Source organism: Phascolarctos cinereus, unplaced genomic scaffold, assembly GCF_003287225.1.
Source record: "Phascolarctos cinereus isolate Bilbo 61053 unplaced genomic scaffold, phaCin_HiC Scaffold_4;HRSCAF=312, whole genome shotgun sequence".
Taxonomy (NCBI): domain Eukaryota; kingdom Metazoa; phylum Chordata; class Mammalia; order Diprotodontia; family Phascolarctidae; genus Phascolarctos; species Phascolarctos cinereus.
The window spans coordinates 224124470-224151045 of NW_027555847.1; the positions used below are offsets into that span (position 1 = coordinate 224124470).

A 26576-nucleotide genomic window follows, 5' to 3' on the forward strand; every position below is an offset into this window, starting at 1 on the left:
ATTGCATGATATCCAGGAATAAGTAGAAATATGCTTGGGACAAACTTCCTCATTAATCAAGAAAATTAAGGGGGGAGAAATGAAAATATGCCATTGAAGTTTTCAAACCAAAATTGTTGAATCGACCTGTTGGTATTTCTCAGGAATTTCTTGGCCTACCTGCACTTATTCTTCTGGTTTCTTTCTTTCTTTAATTCATACTGTTGAAGTTTAGGAGTTTAGGGGTGCTGGGACCCCAAAATCACAACACATGGGTCCTGCTCAAAAGAATTCGACCCAAGCCTTTTTTTTTCAGTCAATGACAAGGTTTATTAGAACAACTGTCATATTGGGCAGACTCCTAAGGAGTCTGAACATTAGTGAGTTATTGGCTAGATTCTGAGCAGTGGCTAGATTTTAAGAATCTAAGCCACATTTCTTTCTTAAAGACACTGCCTTAATCTCAATTCATTCTGGCTCTCATTGATTGGACAACAATAGGTCCCTGCCTAAGAACCACTCAAAAGTTATTTTTGGGTCCTCCTGACTTAGAATTAATGTAAATAGCAATTGTTTCTTTTTTGCCAGCAAACCAGAGGGTCTTCCCCTCCCAGTTTGAATTTTTTTTCAATTAGAAGGGCCATCCCTTGAATCAAGTCTTAAATAGGCCTATTCAATGAATAGGCATTGTCTCACTCAAAATGAGAACTTAGACCTTAGCTTAAAAATTCCAAGGTCTCCCATTGCATTTTGGGCTATCTCCAGTTATCTTGATCTATATCTGACAACTGGACCCAGATGGCTGTGGAGCACAAAGTGAGGCTAGTGACTTTGCACAGCCCTTCCTCACTCAAATCCAATTCATTTGCAAGTCATGTCATCATCTTCCTGATGTCATGGTCATCTTTGAGGATGAAGGAGAAACCACAACCACACAAGGGTATTGGGTACCAATTGGGGAAAAGCTATAAAATACAGGAGTAAGTGAAACGCCATAAAAACTTGAACTCTATGAAAGGCAGAAGCCCAGGCATGGTGACTTGTTAGAAATCATACCTTATATACCAAATCATAATTTAAACGCTGAGTCATAACTTAAGATACTATGACCTATGAAAGCAAAAACAACAATATTGTGACCCATATGTGACCAGTACATGATCAATACACAAACTTGTGTTTAGGCATAACATAGGCCTAATACCCAAGCTTACTAAGCAGAAAACTAAAAACATCCACCAATCAGTAGTAATGTACTCTCTAGTTCCTCTTCCCTTTGTCTGTTTTCTATAATTACCATGGGGATTTTTGGGTTCTTTAGCAGGGGACCAACTAAACTGTCTGGCCACTGCCCCAGACTGAAAATTGACCCTGTTTGAAAAATGATCCATCATTCATAATGACTCTTTAAACTATAATCAATCTGGAGATACTTTTGTATCAAAAGAATACCTCTGTTTATGAAGGAAGTACAGGTTCCCCAGCCAGGGGAATTACGGATGTTACAGAGGGTGTGATCCAGAAGAAGATCTAGTAAAACAGACAGAGAAAGAGTTATCAGATAGGAGGAGGCCAACCAGGAGAGAGTGGGGTCCCAAAAACCAAGAGAGAAGAGGGTGTCAAGAAGGAGAGTTGACAACTTTGCTAAAGGCTGCAAAGAGGCCATGGGGATTGAGAAAAGGCCACTGTATTTGGAAGCCAAGAGATCATTAGAAACTTTGGAGAGAGCAATTTCAGTGGAATGATAAGGTCAGAAGCAGAATTGTAAGAGTTTAAGAGAAAGAGAGAGAGAGACAGAGGTAATGCCTGGATGGCAGAACAGCTAGAGTATTCCAGCTGAACTCTCCAAACATTATCCTCTAAACAATTTTAACATGTAAAATCAAATTCTAAAATGGCATATTCAAAAAAAGGATGGGCTGAGGCATTATTCAAGCCCAATATAGCTAAGGAGGTCAATAGGAAAGGTTTGTGTCACAGGAGTGGGGGTGGACAAAAGCAAAGCTTAACAGTGACATCAGCAATTTGCCTTAGAGGTCGTCATGGCAGCAGCAATACCAGAAGCTCTCACTGCATACAGATAATAAGAGGTCAAAGGAGATTCCAGGGGACTCCTGTTCTAGGACTATCCACTGGATCAGGCACCATTTAACTATACATTATGCAGTTCCAGGTCCAATTTCGAGGGATGAGAGGAGTAGTGGTCATGAGTGAGTAAAAGCCTTACCATGGCAAGCACCAGAGTGCCAAACAGATTGCAGTGACCACACCTCTCCTTGAATCACACCAACTTTGAAGTACTAAAAACATATAGGACCCCAAAATTAACTGTTAAAACAGCAAGGCAAAAAAGCCTGAAGCTTGGGACAGTGAAATCTTACCTCTGACCTGAAGTGAGCAGAATCCAACTTTAATGGAATGTCTAAAGCCAAGAAAAGAACTGAAAAACATGAGCAAGAAAAAAAACCTGACCATAAAAAATATGTGAGGATGACAATGAAGTTTAATGTCCAAACTCAAAAAAAAAGTCATTTTTCATGTCAGAAAACATCTGCAAGCAAAACCTGAAAGAAAACTCTATATTGGACAAAAGGCCCTCAAAATTTCCAGAAGAACTTAAAAAACAGATCTTTTTTAAAAGGAAAAATATTTTATAAATTAAGTAAGAACAATAGATGAAAAGTTTGTGGAAAATGAGAACACTTAAGACAGTTATAGAAAGAGAAGCACAAAAAAATGACTGAAGGCAATAATTCCTTAAATTACAAATTGGCCAGGTAAGAAAAATAGGTCTAAAACCTCACTAAAGAAATACATCCTTCAAAATTAGAACTGGTCAAAGAGAAACTAAGGTAGCCATGAAACATCAAGGGAAAAAAATGAAGTCAAAAAATGAAAAACTTGAAGAAAATGTCAAATATCTCATCAGAAAATCATCTGATCTGGAAAACAGACCAGAAGAAACAATTTAGGAATTCTAGAGTTGCCTAAAACCAATAATCAAAAAGAAAAAAAAAGCTTAGACATAACATTTAAAAAATTAGAAAGGAAAATTCCCCAGATATTACAGAACCAGACACAAGGTAGAAATTGAAAGAATTCACCAATCAGTTCTGGAAAAGATTTCAAAATGAAAAGTCCTGGGAATATTATGGCCAAATCCCAGTGCTCCCAGGTCAAAGAGAAAATAATGCAAGTAGCCAGAAAGAAACAACTCAAATATTGTGGAGGCAGTCTGGATTTCACAAGGTTACCAACTACCAAGATCCAGGAATGGCAGATTAAGAATATGATATTCCAAAAGTCAAAGTAGGTAGGATTACAACCAACTCAGCAAAACTGAGTATAATCTTATAAGGCAAAAATGAAATAGAGGAATTCTAGGCATTCCTGATGAAAAGATAGAGCTGAATAGAAAATGTGACATTCACACACCAGATTCAAGAGAAATGTAAAAAGGTAAACATGAGTGAGAAATCATGAAGTACTTAAAAAGTAGTACATTTACATTCACAGATAGGAAAATAATACTGTAACCAGCAAGAATTTTATTATCATTTTAGGGTAGTAAGAAATAGTCTACTTAGACGACATAAGCCGATTATGTCAACAAGTGTCTCAAGAGAAAAATAGGAGGCTGAGAAAGAAGGATGTACTAAGACAAGAAGCAAGGAAGAAGAAAAATGGGTAACATCATCTCACTCAAAAGAAGTGCACAAGGGGGGCAGTTAGGTGACACAGTGGATAGAGCTCCAACCTTGGAATCAGAAGGACCTGAGTTCAAGTGTGACCTCATAAACTTACTAGCTGTGTTGCTTTGGGGAAGTTACTTAACCCCAATTGCCTCACAAAAAAAGAGGTACACAAGGAAGAGTTTTTCCAATAGAAGAGAAAATGAGATGGGGAAAAGGGCAATACTTGAATCTCCCTCATTTGTACTGATTCAAAGAATGAAGACTATACATACAAGCCCAGTTGGATACAGAATTCTTTTTACCCAACAGGGAAGTAGGAGGAGAAATGGAAAAGGGAAAGCAGGGAGCAGCGACAAGAGGGAAGATAGATTAAAGGAGGCTGTAAACAGCCACAAAAATGTCTTGAAGATGGTCAAGAGAAAAGAGAGAAGAAAAAGAGGAGGTGATGGAGGAGTAAGAACAAAATAAGGAGGGAAATGTAAAGGAGGACAAGAAGGAGAAGAAAAAAGGAGGAAGAAGAAGAAGAGGATGGGGATGATGATGATGATGATGATGATGATGATGATGATGACGATGATGATGGTGGTGGTGGTGGTGGTTGTGGTGGTGATGATAACAATGATAAAAGGAATGAGGGAAATATACAATTAGCAATCATAACTATGAATAAGAATGAGATGAACTTACACAGTAAATGTAAATAGTTTGGAGAATGGATTAGAAATCAGAATCCAAGAAGATGTTGTTTACAAGAAACACACTTGAAAAAGAAACACACAAACATGAATTTAAAATAAAGAGCTGTAATGGAATCTATTATACTTTTTCTGGAATAAAATAGGGAGGTTTGCAAACATGATATCAGGCAAAGGAAAACTAAAAATAGACCTAATTAAAAAAGATCATCAGGGAAATTACATTTTGCTAAAAGATGCCATAGATTATGGAGTAATATTCATTCTAAACACAGCTAACCAAATGGAAACACATTCAAATTCTTACAGGAAGAGTTAAATGAAGAATAGACAGTAAATTTGTACCATTGGGGATATACAATTTACCCCATGCAGAACTAGATAAATCTAGTTCATAAAATAAACGAAATATAGAGTTTAACTCATAATAAATGAGTTAAAGAGGTGAATACAATTTTAGAAAAGTTGGATATGACAAAACTCTGGAGAAAATGGAACGGGAATGGAAAGAAAATACTTTTTTCATCATTTCTACATGGCACCTTCACAAAAAATTGACCGTGAATTAGGGTATAACATCTCCACACACAATTCCAGAAAAGGAAATATATTGAAAGGACTCTTTTTGGACCATAATGAAACAAAAATTCAATTCAATAAAGAACCTTTGGAGCACAGATGAAAAATTAATTGGAAACAAAATAATCTAATACTCAAGAATAAATGGGTCAGAGAACAAGTCGTAGAAATGAATCCATAATTCCATAAAAAATAATGACAACAGTGAGGCAATATTAAAAATTTGTGACATGCTACAAAGGCATTTCTTAGGTGAAATTTTATATCTCTAAACACTTAGATCAATGAAAGAGAGAATGAGCCTATCCATGAATTGGGCATGAAGCTTAAAAAAAAATCTAGAAAAAAGAACAAATTTAATATCCCCATTTAAGCACCTAAAAAATACTAAAAATCAAAACAGAGGTTTTAAAAATTGTAAGAAAAAATCTTTACATTAAAAAAAAAGTATTTCAAAAATTCTAAGTACAATTGACCATATCAATTACGAAAAGAAAACAGTGTGCTTGTATCAATAGACATAGAAAGTTTTTCAAATATACTATCTCTTTAAAAAGAATAGAAAGCATAAGAATAAATGGAGCTTTTCTTAAAATGATAAGTAGCACCTACCTAAAGCCAAGAATAAGCATGATGTGTAATGGAAATAAACTAGAATCCTTCCCAATAACATCAGAGTTGAAACAAGGTTGCCTATTATAACCTTTATTTTTCAGTATTGTATCTAAATGTTACCTATAGCAATAGATGCAAAATAGATATTGAAGGAATATGAATAGGCAATGGGGGGGGGAAAGCTGTTGCACTTGGAAGATGATTTGAGAGTATACTTAAAGAACTCTATAGAATCAATAAGCATAATCTATTCAAGATGTTTCACAACTTTGAAGAAAATTGAATTACTAGTTGCCTTCTGTTGATCAGATCTCTGTTCTGAGACTTCTATATAGTTTAGAGAATATTATGGGGCTTGGAGGGAGTATGGGAGAATCACTATTTAGCAGTCACCTAATTCCTATATACATATACATGTATACATATATATGTATATGTACATATATGTATGTATCCTGGCTACCTGAAGAATGATAGAGAAAATTATTAATACAAGAAAAAATCTGGTCCCAAACCAAGATAAGACAGAATCTGTCCCCATTTTCTTACGTGCTGCCAGTTGTTTTCAGTATTATTGTAGTGGTTCAGTTTTGGCTTTTCTAGATGGTTAAAGTTATCTATAAGGCTACTTTTAAGAATTTATGTACTCTGAATTTCTACTGCCACCACTGTAGCTTGGTTACTCATCACTGTTTAAATGGTCTATTTCAATACATCCTCAAGGTTATCCCCTGACATCATAGGGAAATGACTTCAAGGGTTCCTATGATGGTCCAAGAGTGATGAAGAAGGGTTATCCTGGTGCATCAATTGGTGGTTCCTCATTGTGGAAAAACTCTGATGTCCATTCATTAAACCTTTTGAATTCAGAGGCCAAGACCCCTGTTATCATTCATATTAGAGACTGAATGAGATTCTGAGAAGATGAGAGGAGAGTAGGGAAAGGGAGGACAAGCAAGGAATAAGAAAGGGGAATATGCAAGGAGGAAAGGGAAAAGAGAATAGGTGAAGAGTAGAGAGGAGACCCAAAATCACAAGAATATTTAGTATTAGAAGAGATGAGAAATGACTGTCATTAAGTGGAGGAAGCACTCTGAAGTGACTATGTGAACCAAGGACAAATGAGATTTTTCAGAACTTTTCCATGGGTTGACACTAGTTGCTGAGATATTTCATTCTGTGCAAAGATAACTTTTTGTAAACATATGGTGTCTCAACATACGTTTGCCTTTTCAAATCCTGATGATGCTCCAATAATGGGTAAATAGTCAGCAAAGGTGATTTTGATAAAGCTTCTACTAGGAGATGAGACAAGTGGTGAATAGGAAGTAAGGTGGAAGGGGGTGTGAATATTTCTATTCCTTCCATCCTCTCACCTTGTTGGGCAAAACTGCATCTAACCCCTGAAATTTCTGCTGGATCTCAGGATGAGTGGCCAGGTTGTGAAACAGGAAGGAAAGGACTGAACTGATCCATACATAGCCAGTAAAAACAAAGATAATGGATTGGGCCAGGATTTCCTCATCACTCAGATCTGAAATAGAGGCAAGAGAGTAACTCAGATAAAGGCATTATATCTTTGCTATTATATTCAGGAATATCACAAGAATTTAGGAGAGGCATCTACTGACTCTCCAGAACATCTAGAAGAGATGTGAAATACATTTATTGATATGAAAGGAATTTTCCACACAAATTTATCATAAAAAGGCAGGAAAAAAGGTTAATTCTAACGGAAGCTCTAGAGGAGAAGGGATAAGCACCTGTAGAAGGATGGTTGTGTATGGAATGAAGCAAATATGGAGGAGAGATGTTTGAAGGAGATTATAGAAGTAGAACTGAAAGGGACCTCAAGAGCCATGTAATCTAATATGTTGATTTTTCAGTTGAGTAAACTGAAGCTTGAGGAGGTTAAATTATTTTTACCAAAGTCTCATAGATGGCAGGGGTAGGAACCAAATCTAACTCCCCAGACTTCAGGGACCATACCCTTTCCACTGTACTCACCATATCCTATCTCTGATGGGTTACATGAAGGCATCCAGAAGGTAACAAACATTGATTACATCTACATAGTGCCTACTCTTTATATTTCACCTACATTATTTCATTTGACCACCATAACAAGTCCATGAAAGCAAGAATGCTTCTCTTCATTCTTCAGATACGGCAATTGTGATTCAGAGCAGTTACGTGACTGTTCCAAAGTCACTAAGCTATTAAATGGCTAAAGCTGAGCCTAAAATCTGGCCTTTTGACTCCCAAATCCAGTTGCCCATTCCCTTAAAATATGCCACCTTCCTCATGCTTAGGTATAGCACAGGAGAGTCTATATCCTACTTGTGGTTGAGAAGTTAGCCCACAAATTTTATATTGCTAGAGAAACTTGTAACTCAAAATAGTCTCTTTTTTCTTTCCTGTGTTGTTGTTCTTCAGTTGTTTTTTAGTCCTGTCCAACTCTTTGTGACCCCAGTTGTCATATTCTTGACAAAGACCCTGGAGGTGTTTGCCATTACCTTCTCCAGCCCATTTTACAGATGATGAAACTAAGGTAAACAGAGTTAAGGGACATACCCATGGTCACATAGATAGTCCAGAGGCCAGATTTGAACTCAGGTCTTTTGGTCTTGAGGTCTGGCACTCCACTGTGCTACCCAGCTACCAAATATCTCAGCTCAAATAAACATGGTCTAGAGAAGGGAGGGAGTACAACTATAGAATTTAAAGCTAGAAGAGAATTGAGCGATAATCTGGCCTCATACCCTGCTTTTACCTATGACAAACAAGTCCAGACAAGTGAAATGAAGTATCCAGGGTCACACAAGTACTTAGTAGCACAGGTAGGAGAAGAGCATAGATTTTTTTCTCTTCAAAATATTGTTTTTTCCACCTCACTATGCCTCATTGTCCTAGCTATGAGATGAAAAAAGGGACTTCAGTGTCATTATCCATGCTTCAGACTAACTTAACCACTACAAATTCAAATGATGATTTTGAAAAGTGTCCTCATTTCACTCATCCTTTAGATGTCAAGCATCTTTCTGGGATGGCTAGGTGATACCCCAGAGTGTTAGAATTAGAGGTAAATCAGACCTGAGTTCAAATCCTACTTCAAAGCTTTACTAGTTCTGATCCTGCAGAAGTTGCTTCAACTCTTTCAGCATTAGATTACCCATCTCTAAAATAGAAATAAGAATTGCACCAAGCACTCAGAATTGTTATGAAGATCAAATGAAGAAATATATGTAAAGTGCTCTGCAGATCTTAAAACCCTGTAACATCATCATCATCATTGTCATTATTATTGCCATTTGGTATATCATTTCAGCAAATTGGACATTTTTCATACTTCCACAGATAATGGCTTCAAGATTCCAATTTGTGACTACTTTCATGCCCAAATTACCTTTGTGAGAGTGCTTCTCTGAATTGTTGGAAGTCTGAGAATCTATCATCAGCTGAAGGAAATCAATCCGGTGCTAGAAAAATAATGGAGGGGCAGCTACATGGTGCAGTGGATAGAGTACCAACCCTGAAGTCAGGAGTACCTGAGTTCAAATCCAGCCTCAGACCAAATATTTGACACGTACTAGCTGTGTGACCCTGGGCAAGTCACTTAACCCCAATTGCCTAAAAAAAAAAATAATAATAATAATGGAAACCACCAATGCTGAGCAAACACTTGAGAACACAGAAATTTGCTTTGAACATAGCAAATTAATTTGCCTGCTTCAGGATAGACAAGTGAAGATTTGAATGATTAGAGACAGTGTGGCTTCAGCTCAGTTGCAGAGTTAGAATTCTCCTCAAAGCATGTCCACAAAGGACCCTGGAGTGTTAAAGAGCCTCAGCCTCGAATGAATAAAATAAAGACTTAAAATCAAATTCCTAAACTTTAAAAGATTCTGTCCCAATCACCCGCTCAAGGTGATGGAAGGGAAGAAGACCCTGAAGAACTTTTTTTAAAAAAAATAAGTATTTCAGGAAATGAATTCTCTTAAGTCTGACAGAAAGGATAGAAAGACAATGCTTCAAAATTTATTATATCGTTGATGTGGACACCACTGATCACATTCTTATTTCATGGCTGGTTTTCCATGACCACTATAGGCAAGGAAATTGATCTCACTAGGGTCAACCAATGAATGTACCTCCTCAAACTCAGCTAGATTGGTCCTATGTCAGCAAACATTCAATGAGCCAACATGCTCCTGCTTGAAGACTTTGTAGCTTGCAGGGGTCGACAATAGGCTGTACTTTTCTGGCCTGGCCTCCAAGAATTAAGGGTCATAGCCCTTCCATAAAAAGGCCTCAGAGTAGAAGCTTTGTGGGAAAAGGAAAAATGTTCCAAATTTAGGCCAAAAGCTCATACAGAGAAATTGAATACAACACTAATGATACAATTATAATTTTTTGTGCCCATTGTTACGTAGTCCTTGGTATTGTTGAGAGTCTATAAGTGAAAGAGAAAGGTATTTTCTCTATCATTAGGCTCCTGCTATACATTATATAATTTATATAATATATTATATAATATATAATGGGCAGTATAATGTTGGGTATCTGTCTTACCCCACTTATGAGGTTGTAAATTAGTTGAGAACTGAGACAATGTCTTTTCTACCTTTGTATTCCCAGAGATGTAGATCACAAGGTCTGGTAAATATTAAATAATAGGAACATAGAATCAGAGCTGGAAATTAACTTAGAGGCCACTAACAATTCTTAGTGTTATAGAAAGTCTTCAAAAATATCTGACAATTGAAATTGCATAAAAATATTTGTAGTCAGCATGGATGACCACAAGTGAAATGGAATACAAGTTGTTGGGTTTTTTTGCTCTACTCTAAAGATAAAGAATACAACCATTTAGATGGTATACATGTTCTTATTCTAATCATTGTAAAGACCTGCTTACTTTCATTTTTCCTTTATTTTTTTTAAATTACTCTTGCTAAGAACTCTGTTGCATCTTTTGGATATAGAGATACATCTAATTTTTTAAACAAAGAAGTAAGGAATGGAAAGAGCACTAAAGAAAAACAACAAAAAATCTTTATGAAACTGTAGAATTTTATGAAAGGTGCTATCACCTTTATTTGCAGCATAGATGGGGAGATGGTACCAGAGGTACAAATTGTATTATGGCTTACTCATTTCTTTTTCCACGTCACCAATTATCTGTCAACTGATGGGAGTTAATGAAAAGCCCAGCAATGGAAAGGAATCTCTCTCCAAAATCTGGTGTACTATGCCAACCCTGGTCTTCTAGATCAACTGCTAAGCTACCTGTGACTGACCAAATCAACAAACATTTCTCCTGAGGATTACTTCAGTTGCTCTCTGAAGCCCTCCCTCCCTAAAGATAGCAATTAAAGAATTGAACCTCCAGACTGTGTTGCAATCTCTCTTTGCAATGGTTTAACCCTCTGTTAAAAAGGCGGTTAGACTTGAGGGCTTCTAAGTTTATCTCCATCTCTAAATCTATGAACCAATCTATTGAGTTATCTTTAGGAATGTAAGGACCACTGGATTTCTAATTATTCATTTCTGTAAAGAAGAACCAAGTTCCTTATTATAAGCATGAGTGGGTCCAGAAAAATGAATCTAATTAACTGCTTGGTTTCTCTGACCATAGGGATCATTCTGGTTATTCAATGAATCAACATTGACACCAAACGAAGTGCTGGTGATCACATTCATTCTGTAGGCCTCCAAAATGCTGAGGAAAGAAAGCAAAAAAATGACTCAGAACAGGTACCACATCTTTCATCTCTAAGCAAAGATGTAAAGTGGGTTTCTAAACCAATGGTGTCAAACTCAATAGAAACTGAGGTCACTAAACCATTCCAACGGATACCTGTGGACTACATATTGAAATTACAAAACCACTTTTAATATTACTTGCATTCCATTGTATTTTTCATTTTGTTACATATTTCGCTATTACATTTCACATATATTCATGCATACATACACTTACACATGCATATGGTTAGATATTGATAATCATTGTCATATAGAAACATATACATTCATATGGATCTATGTAATACCACACTATACTTATTTGCCCTCTGTTTCTCTGAGGGTGGATAATCTCTTCCTTCATAAGTCCAATTTCATATTTTTCCAAATTCACCAACTCATCATTTCCTACTCCATAGTAATATCCCCACCTTATACTGTCTAGTTGTTTCAAATAGTCCAAGACAGCATTGATAAATATGGCTGACACATAATATATTTTACCTATTTTTCTTTTTTGATTAAATCTATTTTTAGTCATAACTTTGTCCAAGATCATGATAACCACCCCTGCTCCTTTTTCCCTCACAAATTCTACTCTTCATCTTTATTTTATGTTTGTGCATATCTCTTATTTCCTACCTCTCCTAACTCCTCCACTTTACTTCTATGTGTACCTTGCCCTACCTTAACCTACCCCACCTCCAAGAATCCTACCCTTTTCCTCACATTCCTATTAATCTAAACACTCTTCTATATCCCCCTTTAACCAAGTTGTGCACCCTCCCCTCTGAAGATCCCTACATTATCCTCTCCCCACCTCCCTAACCCCTTAGTGCTTTATTTCTGAATTTAAAGACTTTTATATTCTTCTAAACATATATATATTGTTTCCTCTTGAACCCATTCCTAATGAAAATAGGTTTCCAGAACTACCAACCCTCCTCCCCCATCTAATTCCTCTGTGTTGGTTCTTCCTTTCATACCACATTTCTAAAAGATAATTACTCTTCTTAGCTGTTTCTAAATGGTTTTATTTTTAAAATCATATTATACTCTGGTCTATCCCAATCTTTCTTATGAGCCACCCAATTAGTAATAGCAATCTTAGACATACATTTTATGTTTAACATACATAAAAGGTAAATAATCTGTCCTTACTGAGTACCTTGTAATTAGTGTTTGGTATATATCTTAGAGTTCTCTTAGTTCTTGTATGTCAAATTTCTGTTAAGTTCCAGAGTGCTGGTTTTTTTTTTTAACAAAAACTTGACAGTATGACAATTCATTAAATATCCATTTTTTTTTCATTCAGGATTATGCTTAGCTTTACTGGGTAAGATATACTTGGCCAGAATCCAGTTCTTTTGTTCTTCAATACATAGTGTTGCAAGATCTGCAATCTTTTAGTATCACTGCCGCTAGGTCTCACTTGATTTTAATTTAAATTGTTTTTTTCTTGTTGCTCATAATATTTTATCCTTGAACTGGGGGTTTCAGGATTTGGCTTTCTTGCCAAGTTTATATTCCTGTGCATTTTCCTCATAGGATGTCTTTCAGGTGGTGATCTGTGGATTTTTTTCTATTTCTACTTTTCCCTCTTGGTCTAATGCTTCAGCACAATTTTCTTTAATTATTCCTTGTATTATTATAGCAAGATTTTTTTTATCATAGATTGTAGGTAGCATGATTATTTTCTCTTCTTTATCTGTTCTCCAGATCAGTTGTTTTATTACGAGATGTTTCACATTCTCTTCTAATTTTTCATTCTTTATATTTTATTTTATTATTTCTTGATCTCTTATAACTTTACTGACTTCCCTTTGCCCAATTCTGATTTTCAAGGAGTCATTATCTTCTTTAAGATTCTGGATCTCCTTTTCTAATTGGTTGACTTTCTTTTCATAATCTTGTTTTTCTTGGATTGTTCTTGTTGTTGTTGTTGTTGTTGTTGTTGTTGTTGTTTTTAGTTTTTCTTCAATCTCTCTCATTTGATTTTTAATGTCTTTTTTAAGTTCTTCTATAAATTCTTTTTGGGCAGGTGACCATTTGACATTACTCTTTGTGGTAGAAGAGGGTTTCTTTGCTTCAGTATCCTTCTCTGAAGATGAACTCCAGTCCTCTCTATTCTGATAGTAACTCTCTATGATTGGATTCTTTCTCCTTTGCCTTTTCATTGTTTTCATTTGTAGCAGCATAGTTTTGTAATCACCTCTACTCCTGGGGTATAGGGGATGGTGACCCTGGCCTCAGATCCTCCTGCAGTTCTCCCACTGGTCTAAAACTGAAACCAAGACCTCCATCTTCCTGGAATGGTTTGTGTTCTTACAAATTTGTCTTAATTCTCTATACATTTTAGAAATGAGGCCTTTATCAGAGAGACTGGTTGCAAAAATTCTTTCCCAATTTTCTACCTTCCTTCTAATCTTAGTTGCATTGGCTTTGTTTGTGCAAAACCTTTTCAATTTCATGTAATCAAAATTATCCATTTTGCTTTTCATAATGTTCTCTATCTCCTGTTTGGTCATGAATTCCTCTGTTCTCCATAGATCTGATAGGTAAACTATTCCTTGTTCTCCCAGTTTACTTATGGTATCAGTCTTTATATCTAAGTCATGAACCCATTTTGACTTTATTTTGGTATATGGTGTGAGATTTGGGTCTATGCCTAGTTTCTGCCATACTTTTTTCCAAAAACTAAATAATTTTTAAATGGACCAAGTAGAAAGGAAAGTGGCAGCAGGAAGAATCCTGTCAGGAGGCTGCAAAAATACACTAGCTCAGTGGTAATAACAACTTGTACTAATGTTGGTAGTGGTGGCAGTAGGATAATAAAAGGTACTTGAAAGATATTGCAGAGGAATTGAATATTCTAGGAAACTGAAGGAATCTGAGATAAGAGGCAGAAAAAGGAGTTAAATATAACATGCAAAGGATTCAAAGTCATTGGTGATCTACAAACAGCTTTAAAACTCTTGGCTACCATAGTAAAATAAAATTGGAAAATGTTTAACAAAATAAATGAAAATATAATACAACATTGCTGTTATTTTTTGGTTATTTCAGTCACGTAAAAATCTTCATGACCCTGTTTGTATTTTTCTTAGAAAATATACTGGGGTGGTGTGCCATTTCTTCCTCCAGCTCATTTTACAGGTGATAAAACTGAAGCAAACAAGATTAGGTGGCTTTTTCAGGGTCACACAGCTGCTAAATGTATGAGGCTGAATTTGAATTCAGATCTTCCTGAATCCAGGACTGACACTCTATCCACTGTGCCACCTAGGTTCCCAGCTAAAGTTACATATCATGAGTGAGACTGACCCAATTTCTCTATGAATGGTCTTTTTCCTATAATAGAAGTAGAAAAATATGTTATTAGGATTCATCATAGAATGAGGGTTTGGAAGGTGGAATTGGTGAAATTAAAGAGTTTGAGGGATACGAGAAAAGGAGGCAAGAAAGCATTAAAATAGAAAACAATAGGCTCAAAGCCAAACATTTAGGCAAATAAAACCCAAGTGGAGGAAACAGAAAAGGAAAATGGTCAAGGACTACCATGTACAATGACAGTGAGGACTACTAGATTTAGTGGGAGTGAATAGGACAGGTAAAAGGAAATAAGTTGGTGATTTAATTACATAATTTCAATTCTAGATTTTGGTATTGGACATGCTACCTGGAGGTAAGAAAGGGACTCTTTGGAACTGTAGAGGTTGAGGAGATGCATGATAAGTCTATTCATTGAAATATTCTTTTGCATCCAAGAGCAGAGGGTGAGTAGAGAAGATGGTGAACCCAGCACCAAGGTCATTGAAAAAGTTGAGAAAGTTACTTGGAGGTGAGGAGGTAATGGGGAAAGTATTTAGATAGTGGAAGATCACTGGAAACAACAGTGATAATTAAGGAATATGCCTTCTCCATCTTCCAGCGCTGTGAGTAGGGGATGGAGGGAGAAAGAGACAGAGCAGAAAGTATTTTAAGGGATATAGTATTTTCAGGACAGGGTCAGATTTCTATTAAATCAAGGAATTAGAAATCAAACTGATTGAAAAGTTGGTAGATGACAAGATGAGCGTTCTTTCAAAGACAGAAGCAATAGGTGATAAAAAATTGTGTTGGAGTGGCCTGGGAAATAATTGGGTTGATTAGAATAAGGAAAAGTACACAGGATGAAGCATGGTGGATACTTGCACTGAAAGTGATGAAAACGAATGACCCTGATTATGAAGGCAATATAAGTATGCCAATATGGCATGCTTATCCAGAACCAATTGATAGATATGTATGTATGTTTGTATGTATGTATGTGTGTGTCTTATTCATATGTACTCCCAATATTCTTATCCCTTCATACATATGCTCTATCCACGTGTGTACCAATGTGCAGTTGTCCAGGCATAATTCCAACAAAGATTTCTTCTTCTCGTTGAATTTTAGTGTGTTTGTGAGAGAGTAAGCTCAAAGTTTATAGACACCATGTTCTGCTGCTGATTGATTTTCATTGCTATTTAGTTGTATTCCCTCTTAAGACATGTCCTATGGCTGATTAGTAAAAGTAAAACATTTGTGTTAGTGACCAAGAGCTAAGATTTGGAAAGGATTCTGGGCCTTTCCAAATCTTTAGCACCTGGGGTAGCTAATAACAAAGTATCCGGTGCTACAATAATGTTAACCAGTGTATCATCAGTTACTCATGTAAATTAAAGTGAGATTAGATCATTTGATATTCTGTAATTTGCTGTTACATATATAACTATGTATCACCCAAAATTCTAACATTTCTCAAAATGCTACTATTGTTTAACTCCTCACGCTCACTATGAATGATACTTACTATGTATGAATTCATTGGGTCCAAATTCATGGGTCAGAATTAATAAGATTTTTAGACAGAAAATTAAAGAAAGTGGAAGAATGGGTCTTTTGAGGTAAACATTTCTCAAAGAAATATTGGTTGCTATCAGTGTCATATATGTTATGACTTCTCTGATCATCTTTTTTCATTACTATTCTTTTTACATGTTGAATTGTACAACAGAATGGAAGCTCCTTCAAGGCAGGAACTCTTTCTCAGTTCTGTCTTTGCATCTACATTGCTCGGCAGGCCTTTACATGCTAGGCACTTTATACAATGTTTCCTTTCTTCTTCAAGATTTAGATTATCATAACAAATGAACCAAAATAAGGGGTTATAGAAAGAATCCTAGTAATATCATACTAGGTACATCTGTTATAATGTGATGGACCTGAACTGGAATTCTGTGGCATTAAACAGATCTCCAATACCTCTACCTTCACAAATATATTTGGATTCAATGGCAAGCTATGAGCTGATAACCACTGAAATGTATAGGTATAAGAGAAAGATTACTTACTCACCCCCAAATTTTCCCATATTTTTTAAAACAAGTCATGTTAACATCTGCAAAACCCTGCAAAAAGCATCTTAATATCAGATATTGGTATGAATTCTTAATAATGAATGTTAAAATGCCTCATATTAGGAAGTAAAATATAAAATAAGTGCATTTTATTTTTACTATTGCTGTCATGCTCTTTACTTTGCCTGCATATTGTTGCTTACTGCCATTTCTTCCTGTTGACATCTGATCCAGCTCAAATGTGGTCACTTCCATGGAGTCTTTCTTGATCCCTCCAGCAGAAAGAGATTTCCCCAGGATCCTTGGTCTCTTGATTTTAAATTTAATGCCTTTTTCCTATGCTATGAAAGCCTGTTTAATATAGTTTTTTAATTGTATTATTAACCCAGTGCTTAGAACATAGGCATTTAATAGAATGGATTGATATACTCTATACACTTAAGTTTTCACTATATTCTCATTTAAATTACAATTGTCTCAATATATGTCATTTTCTGTACTAGATAATAGGCTGCTTTAGGTCACCTGCCATGGACTTTTTTATCTCTGTGTTTCCTCCAGTGCAGGGCTTCTTAACTGGTTAAGTGTCACAGACCTTTTTAGTAGTCCAGAAAAGCCAATGGATCTTTCTCAAAATGAGGTTTTACAATGCACAAAACATATAGCGTTACAAAAGAAACTAATTTTTCTAAAAATAGTTATCTGAAAAATTTATATTTCCCATGTTAAGAATTCTTGATTTAATGGCTATCACAGTGTATCACTCAAAATAAATGATTAATTGATGTTCATTAAAAGATTGTTGTTAAGATAATTGTGATGATGAAATCCTTTGACAAATCCCTTTTACTTTTAAGTATCTTGCATTTTCTAAAGCTGTTTCACATCCATTGCATAAGTCATTGCTTCTCATTTGATTCTCACAAACACCTGATGAGGTAATTAATAAATTGAAGGAAAGAAAAGGTAAATGTTTGCCCTAATTCAGCCACTGACCCATCAATCCGAGTCTTTGGACTCTAGTTCTTACCATTACATGATGCATCTTCTGATCTAAAGCTTCGCCTGCAGTCTCTCCTATCTATGCAGCAACATCTGGAGATAAATGCTATTTGGTAGTCAGTGGAAAGGTATAGAGAACTTTCAATGCTGCCATCAAAACCAAAAATTCCTGGGTTCAAGTTCTGCCTCTTACACGTGCTAGTTAGGTGACCCTGGACAAGTTAATAAATTGATACTGCAGGTAACTCTCTAAGACTAAAAGTTGTGGAAAAAGTCAGGTGGTAATAGCTATTACCTCACTTGGAAATTCTTGTGCCAGTTAAATTACAGATTTATTTGTTATCAACCAGAGCATTGAGGACTCATGGCTCAAACAGAAATTCCCTTTAAATCAATGGCTAAAACTGTCAGAGAATGTTAACAACACTGACAACTACTCAGGCAGAATTTAATGTAAAACATTCAGTATCTAAGACTTGTTAATGAAGCCCTTTGTTCAAGGAAAAGAGAGTCTGAATACTACTATGCACTACTATGCACTATAACATTGAAGGACAAGGGTACCATCACTTATCTTTAAGAAATCTGAGGTCATAGAATCAGAAGATCTTGGACCTCTCATTTTACAGATGAGGAAACTGAGGCTTAAAGAGAATAATTGATTTGCCCAAAGTCACATAGGTAATGTCAGAGCTGACATTTGTAGTAAAGTCTCCTGAGGCAAGAACAGTTATTCTTTCCACTGTACAAAGAAAGTAAAGGAGAACTTTTAAAACTTACTTTGAAATAAGAGAAAGCATTTCCAAAGAAATGAAGAGATCCTGGTCCTGGAATTCTCAGGTCCTTAAAGAGTTTGAGTGTCTAGGTCCCATATCTGAAGAGTGAAGGAAAAACACAAAGACATTAGAGCCAAGGCAAAGACTGAAGACAAATGGTGCAGTTCACTTGTCAGTAATCAGAAGGAGAGGATCTATAAAGGTAAGACTTCACTCAGATCCAGATGACAAGGGGGCACTTCATAAATACTTCATGGTTCCCACAAACATCCTGAGATATTATACAACCCAGCTGAGATTCCTTGAGGTCCCACCCAACAGTCAGTAAGGCCAGAGACAACACACTAGGTGTACTCAAGTTTAGCAAGCCTCAAGTAAACCATCATCAACATTGCTGCTTGAACATACTCCTCCTCTGTCTGGATTTATTCCATTATTACTACAGCTGAACTTTTGTACTATGACTAGGATCAGGTCTCTGTTGCTAGACTGCACCCAGTTCACAGTCAATGCACCATACATACAACCAAGATAGCTCAGGACATGAACCTCAGACATGAAGCCCTCCTCTCCAGGACCCAACCTAGCTGTGGTGCCTCAGACACCAGACCACCCATCCTTAGAACCAGAATACCAAACACCACAATCACAGTTTCCAATATCTCACTCAACTTAATGACCTATCCCAACATCAAAGATTTAGATACAGCACCTCATACTGTTAGGACCTTATATGCAGGAAGAGCTATTTACTCCATTTCTAATATCCCTCCCTCCTTGATATTAGAAAGAGAAATGACTGTTTGCTATGAGTAGTGTATGCTACTTACTCTTCCATTTGATAGACAGTTCCCACATGACCAAGAAAAATCACTCACTTCCCTTGCTTCTATTTCCCATTATCTTTTCCCTATACATTGTAGTCCTACCCCTCTGAGGTAACAATCCAGCTCTGCCACCTCTTGGACTGTGTCTTCTGGATCTACATTCTATTATCAACACATTTCCCTTCATCTCCTGGGTTCTCATGACCTCAGATAGACTGATGCTGGTGGAGGACTCAGTACACTCCTTCATTACTCTTCTTACCACTCCCAGACTTTCCTCTGGCATCACTTAGCAACCTGGCCTCCTTTGAGTTTTGCTCTTTCCAGATATATTTTACGCAATCTAATCCTGGAAGCAATATAGACTAGATTATAGTTCTCTTCTCTCAAGGAAATCAGATGATGGCACACTCTTCCTCTGCAATCTAACCCTGCCCTTATGCCAGGTGAAATTATTATCCGGTTACCCCCCAAAATCCCTGGCCTCTCTGTTCTTTAATCTCAACTCCCACATCCTATTCCTTCATTTCCCATTAGTCACATAAAACAATAATAACAACCTTGACCTCATTATCATGCCAAATATTCTACCTCTTTCATCAAGGATTCTAAAATTCCTTCATATGACTGCATCTTATAATTTCTTTTGTCTCTACATCTTATTTTTCATCTTAACCTTGAACTTCAGTCCCCAAACCACCAAGATCCAATATCCTCCTAGGTTCTGGCTTCACTTTTTTTGGCAAAAATAATAATTTTATATTAAAAAGCATTGGCTCAACCTCCCTCCATCATCTTCCCACACATACACACTGTGAAAAGAAAAAAAGAAAACAAAGCCTCTATAACAAATAGTCATGCAAAACACATCCCCACATTTTCCATACCTCAAAATACATATTTCCTTCTGCATAACTAGTCCATCACTTCTATCAGGAGATGAGCAGCATTCTAAATTATCAATCCTTTGGGCTCACAGCTAATTATTATGAGGATTAGAGTGCTTAAGATTTTCAAAACCGATCATTTAAAAATTTTATAATATTAATAATTGTCCCACAGCCCCTCCAGTATGTGTCATTCCCACTTTTGTCAACATAGCCTATCTGATGGGTGCAAGATGGTACCTCAGAGTTGTTTGAAACTGCATTTCTCTAATTATTAGTGACTTAGAATATTTTTCATATGACTACTCATAACATGGTTTCATTCCTCTGAAAACTGCTTATTCACATCCTATTACCATTTGTCAACAGGGAAATGATTCCGTTCTTTTAAATTTAACTAAGTTCCCTACATGTCTTAGAAATGAGACTTTTGTCAGAGAAATTTCCTGCAAACATTTTCCCTAGTTTCTGCACATTAGTTTTATTTATGCAAAATCTTTTAAAGTTTATATAAATAAAATTGTTCATTTTACCTTCTGTGGACTTTTCTGTCCCTTATTGTGTCATGAACTCTTCCCCTATCCATAGATCTCACAAGTAATTTGTCCATACTTCTTTAATTTGTTTGAGATACCACACTTCATATCTTAATCATGTATTCATTTTGAGCTTATTCTGATATCTTATGTGAGATATTGGTATATACTTGGTTTCTGCTAGACTATTTTTCCAACAGTTTTATTGAATACTGAGTTCTTGCCCCCAAATCTGGAAACATCATTGTTATCAAAAACTGGTTCCTATATTCATTTGTTTCTTTATATTGTGTCCTGAATTTTTTCTACTAATTAACCTCTCTTTGTTACCCAATACCAAGTTGCTACTGTTGTTTTTAACAAACCTTTTTTTTGTAGTAGAGTTTGAAATCAGGCTGAGCGCCTTTCTTTTCCATTTTTTTTTTCATTGATTCCCTGGATATTTTTAACTTGTTTCTTATCTCACCTGTTATATTCCTCATATTTGACTCTACCATTTTCATGCTTCTGTTCTGGGTACCTTCTCTCTCACTTCCAACTACCCCAGTTTTCAAGTGTCACCTTCCCTTGTAGGGATGAAAACAGTTTGCCCTTATTAATATGTTGTTGTTTTTTCTGTCCTGTTTATCTTTTTGTATCTTTCTTGAGTCTTGTATTTGAAGATCAGATATTTTTGTTGAGCTCTGGTGTTTTCATCAGGAAGGTTTGGAAGTCCCTATTTTGTTGAATGTCCATCTCCTTCCCTGAAAGGCTATGCTCATTTTCTTTTGGCTCATGATGTTTGCTTATTTCTGGCCTTTAAAAAAATTAGGCTCTCCTGCTGGGGAGCAGAGGGCACTGACTCAAGCTTCTTGTGCTGGGAGCCTAGGACCTGGTCACTGGCTTTGTGTGCTGGGGCCTCAGATGTTGGCAATTGGAGGCTATAAGGTTCTGGCAACTTACCTGGTGTTGGGCTGGAATCAGTAACACTGGAACTCCAGGGGAGCTACGGTGGGGAGTCTATCCCCTAGAGAACGCCAGCTCACCTGAGCCTTCTGCTCCTTTCTTTGGCTCCTTGTAGGTGGATGTTTCACTGCTGCAGGATGTTTCTATACCTGGGCTTTCCCTCTTGGAGATGTACTTCTCAGAGTTTTGCTGAGGCACTGTGAAACTTGGCTGCTGTAGAATGCCTGTGGCACATGGTGGTAAGTGGTGGTTTTCTGAGCCAGGTTCCACTGGTTCCCCTGCCTGCACTGAGGCACCCGGGAGTCTTAGTATTGGTACTTGCCTGCTCCACCACCTAAGGTTCAGAATCACAGCTGGTATGCTGAGGTGGGACTTTCCGCTACCTTGCTGTGATGTTTTCAGTTCTATACTGTTCCCCTCCACCAGGGCAAGAGAGGCCTTTTCCTTTAATCCCTCAAGCTTCCTGGGCTACAGGACTGCTGCACCCAGTCTTTCTGCTGGTTCAGCTGTTCTAGGGTTTTTCCTGGAGTGATATTATCTGGGCTTTCAGAGGTTAATAAGGGAGGGTTACTTCTTACTTTGCCATCTTGGCTCCCAAAGCAGAACCCCTTTATCATTTCTTACAGCACAATAGTATTCCATCATATTTATATACAATAACTAATTCAGGCATGCCAAATTGACAAGCACCCCCCAGTTTCGAATTCTTTGCCACCACACAAAAAAAACCTGCTATAAATACGTTTGTACATATGAGTTCTTTTACCTCTTTGCAGTATATATCTAGTACCGATATTGCTGGGTCAAATGGAATATATGGTTTAATGACTTTGCGGGTATATTACAAGTTGCTTTCTAGAATGGTTGGACAAGTTCAGAGTTCTATCAGCATTTTATTATTTTACCACATCCCTGCCAACAGCTGTCATTTTTTTTCTCATCTCAGCCAACCCATAGTTGTTAGTTGGTATTTCAGAATGGTGTTATTTTAAAATACATTTTATTTCTTTTGGTAAATATTTATTAATTAATACTAATCAAAGTGCCAAAAATTATTTTATAGGGCTACTAATCAAACTACCAAAAATTATTTTATAGGGTTAGACAAAAGAATAACAAAATTCATCTGGAAGAACAAAGGGTCTAGAATATCAAGGGAACTAATGAAAAGAAATGCAGGGGGAAGGTGGCCTAGCTGTACTAGAACTTAAATTGTGTTATAAAGCAACAATCATCAAAACTACTCGGTACTGGATATGAAATGGTGAGGTGGTTCAGTGGAATAGGTTAGGTATGCAAGACACAACACTCAATGGAGATAGTGATCTACTATTTGATAAACCCAAAGACCCCATCCTCTGGGATAAGAACTCACTATTTATTGTCATCATTTGCCATTGTATATTGTATATCTAATCTGGACCTAAGTTGTTAGTGGTTTTGATGAATTTTCAGTTGACTCTGTAGGATTCTGTAAGTAAACCATCATATCGCCTACAAAAAGTGATGACCTATTTCCTCTTGTTGCCTACACTTACTTTTTGACTTCTCTCTCTTGTCTTACTGCTATAGCTTGCAATTCTAGTATAACATTGAATAGCAATGGTGGTAAAGCACATTCTTGCTTCTCTCCTGATCTTATTAGAAAGATTTCTAGCTGGTGCCCATGACAGATGATGCTTACTCTTTGTTTTAGGATCATATTACTTACCTTATATTTGCTTTATATTTTTTGCATTAATATTCATTAGGCAAAGTGGTCCATAATTTTCTTTCCCTGTTTTGTCTCTCTCTAGTGAAAGTATCTAGTATGCATTTGTGTCATAGAAAAAACTTGGTAAGATCTCTTTACTATTTTTCAAATAGCTTATGCAGTAGATAAAATACTTGTTTTTTTTTTCTCTAATTCATCCTGCTTCTAGGATGGAAGAGTTTTATTTACAAAAATACCTTTTCCTAAACTGTTTTGTTGAATTTTATTATACACTAATCTAGTCCTGGTCGGGTTTCTTTTTTCCCTTAGGTGATTTATTTATTGTTTATTCAATTTCTTTTTCTAAGATGAATTCTTTAAGTTATCTATTTCCTGTTGTATTAATTAGAAAGTTCAAATATTTAAAACATCTCTCTATTTCATTTAGCTTGGTAATTTTATTGACATATACTTAACTGAAATTAGCCCCAATAAGTGTTTCATTTTTTCTTCATTGGTTGTGAAGTCACCTGTTTCATTTTTGACACAGATAATTTGGTTCTATTTTTTCTTTTTAAAATCCAATGAGCTAATGCTTGACTGATTTTTTAAAAAATCTATTTTACTTATGAATTCAACATTTAACTTTCAAATTTGTTAATCTTGCCTTTGATTTTCAGCATTTTTATTTCTGAGTTAAATTGCTTTTTTGAAAATTTTAATAATCTTGTTGACGTTTCCTGTTTCTTACTTCACCACAGGATCCCAACAATGTCTACGCGTACCATTCCCCCAAAGCTATTCCACATGACGAATAGTATTTTTAGAGTGAAAATTGTTTTTTCATATAACTGCTCAATACATTGAAGAAGTCCAAAAACAAGTGCAATGTGTAACCCCTGTGGACTTCCACTCCTACTGAGAGGTAGCTTGGTAGCTTCTTCCATAATTTTTCATACAATCCTTATTTGATTTTTCTAATTTGGTTGTATTTATTTTTGCTTTTTTGGTGTCATTGTTCTTTCTACTTACATTGTTGTGGTTAGTGTGCATACTGTTTTCTGGGATCTACTTACTTTACTTTGTCTCAGTTCATATAGACAAGGCTACAGTTCCATTTACTAAGTCTAGACTACGTTTCTGTAGTTAGACTTCAAGATTTTTTTTATATATTTCAAAAAGATTTTGAATGACTTTTTTTCTCTCTTCCCTCCTGGTTTTTGTAATTATGGAATAGAAATTACATTAATTTTTGTGGATTTATTTTGTAAACCATTACTTTGATATAGGCAGTATTTCAGTTAGTTTCCTGTCAGATTCACTGGGATTGGCTAAGTAAGTCACAATGCAATCTGAAAACGAGAACAATTTCATGCTCTCTTTGTCAATATTCAACCTTCAATTTTGTTCACATTTTCTTATGTCTATTGATAGAATTTTTTTAATTAAATGAATTAACCACAAACATCTTTGTTTTAGTCATCTAATTTTAGGAAAGTTTTAGTATTTCTCCCCCGCAAATAATCTTAGATCTTGGCTTTAAATATATGAATATTAAAATCTGGAGAAAATGACCTTCCAATGAATATCTCCTTTGGGTTTGTTGTTTTATGGCAAAAATGAGTGTTTCATGTAGTCAAGGGCTTTTTCTTTATCTATTGGTACAATCCTGAGGTTCTGTTTTTTTTATGTAAAATTTGCTTGTTTTCTTAATTGTTAATTTCTTTTTTAAACATTTATTTATTTATTTTTCCCTTATCAACATTCATTTCTTATAAGATTTTCAATTCCAAATTTTTCTCCCTCTCCCCATAGCACCCTTAATACTGCATATTTTTTTTCTCTCACAAAACAAAGGAATTAAAAAGGAGCTGCTATACATTGGTCTTCAAAAATTATGTTTTCAACCAAGTATTTTGTATTAATGTTATAGTTATTATAGTTAAATCAAATTAATTATGTAGGCAACAATGTACAAATTGTTTCTTTCTTGGCTTTTTTATATTTTTCCATCTTAATAAGGGTAAGTTAACTCTTTAATAGCCTTCCAAAAATAAATACCCAAATTGTATTGAATTAAATTTGTCCATGTGGCATAGGCCTTTTCTCTACTTTGAAAATATAATCAACTCAATAAAATACCATCCTAGGTAGTGAAACAAATGATGTGGCTCCCCTCACCTGTGTCTCTTTACAAGTTCTGAAGGAAAATTCCTTCAGGAGTTGGCTAGTAGCCACTTTCATACTCATAAGTGAAAATCTCATCCCAATGCAGTTTCGAGGACCAGCACGAAAGGGCAGGTACACATAAGGGTTCATGCTCTCTTTGTTTTCCTTGCTGAACCTGGTTTTTCAAAATGGCAAGGGAAAAGAGATGAGTGAAAAAAAGAAGATCCAAGACTTGTCAGAAGAACAATGACTCTTTAAGACATGCATCAATCAATCAATCAATAAACAAACATTTACTTAGTGCCTGCTGTGTGCTGTGCTCTGTGAAGAGTGCCAAGGATACATTAAGAGGCAAAAGATATTCTTTATCCTCAGGGAGCTTATAATTTAATAAGACAGTAAATATGCAAAGAAATACACACACACACACATATACATATATAATGCAAGCTATATACAGGATAAATAAGAATAATTAACAGAGGGAAGGCACTGGAATTGAGAGGAGTTGAGGAAAGCTTCCTGTAGAAGGCAGAATTTGTGTTGGAATTAAAAGGAAGCCAGGGAGGTCAAAAGTCAGAATAGGGAAAAGCATGCATTCCAGGCAAGGAAAATGGTCAGAGAAGATACTTGAGCTGAGATGGAGTGTCTTGTTTTTGGAACAGCCAAGTGGCCAGTGAAACTGGATCAAAGTGTAAATGACAAGGAGTAAGGTGAAAGAAGATGAAAAAAAAAGTATTAGAGGGCTAGGGTATGAAGGGTTTTGAATGCCAAATAGAGCATTTTGTATTTTGCTCCTGGAGGCACTTGGGAGCCACTGGAGTATATAGAGAAGGAGGTTACATGATCATGCCTGTACCTTAGGAACCCATTTGCAAGGCTAAATGGAGGTTTAATTGATGTGGGGAAAGAATTGAGGCAGACAGACCCACCAGCAGGCTATTGTAATAATCCAAATGGGAGAAGATGAGGCCCTGCACTGGAGTGGGAGCCACATCAGAGGAGAGAAGAGAACATTTTTGAATAGGTGAAATTGACAGGCCTTA

The 26576-nt window shown here is 36.1% G+C and overlaps 1 pseudogene; it reads right to left on the bottom strand.

Moving 5' to 3' along the window:
- LOC110201915 (cytochrome P450 3A4-like) overlaps nucleotides 1-26576 on the bottom strand; it is a 113398-nt pseudogene that overhangs the window by 51380 nt on the left and 35442 nt on the right.